This window comes from Octopus bimaculoides, chromosome 6 (assembly GCF_001194135.2).
Source record: "Octopus bimaculoides isolate UCB-OBI-ISO-001 chromosome 6, ASM119413v2, whole genome shotgun sequence".
In the NCBI taxonomy this organism is placed as follows: Eukaryota; Metazoa; Mollusca; class Cephalopoda; order Octopoda; family Octopodidae; genus Octopus; species Octopus bimaculoides.
Genome location: NC_068986.1, coordinates 104,829,503 through 104,830,208, shown reverse-complemented (window position 1 = coordinate 104,830,208; position 706 = coordinate 104,829,503). Strand labels below are relative to the sequence as shown.

The 706-nt window shown below is 37.1% G+C and overlaps 1 long non-coding RNA gene across 1 annotated transcript in view; it reads right to left on the bottom strand.

Annotated features, from left to right (window-relative positions):
• LOC106878675 (uncharacterized) overlaps positions 1 to 706 on the bottom strand; it is a 397,850-nt gene that overhangs the window by 365,528 nt on the left and 31,616 nt on the right. The window lies entirely within an intron of this gene.

The following is a 706-nucleotide window of genomic DNA, read 5'->3' as shown; positions in this document are numbered from 1 at the left end:
ACACACACACACACACACACACACACACACACACACACACACACACACACACACACATATATATATATATATACGTATATATACATATATACGACGGGCTTCCTTCAGTTCCCGTCTACCAAATCCACTCACAAGGCTTTGATCCACCCGAGGCTATAGTAGAAGACACTTGCTCAAGATGTCACGCAGTAGGACTGAACTCGGAACCATGTGGTTGGCAAGCAAGCTACTTACCACACAGCCACTCCTGCGCCTATATATATATAATACTCCGCTTAAAGACTGCATTTATAAAACGACAGAAAGAGAAAGAGAAAGTATGTGTGAGAGATTGTGAGTGTATATGGGTGTGTATGTGTGTGTGTGTAAGTGAGAGAGAATGAGAAAGAGAGAGAGTGAGTGAGGTGTAGGAGATATGGAAAAGGAGATTGTTCCAAGTATTAAAATTTTAAGTGTAAAAAAGGGGAAAAAACAGCAAAAACAATAAGATGCCGAAAGCGCGCACAAATATACACGTAGTCATACATATATACATGCATACATGCACACACGTACACACACACATGTGCATGCATGTAATTTAGTATAAAATAGTATATACAAACTAAGCCATTTTAATCCCGAGCAACATCGGGTATCTCTGCTAGTATCCTCATGTATATATATATATATATATATATATATATATATATATATATATATATAT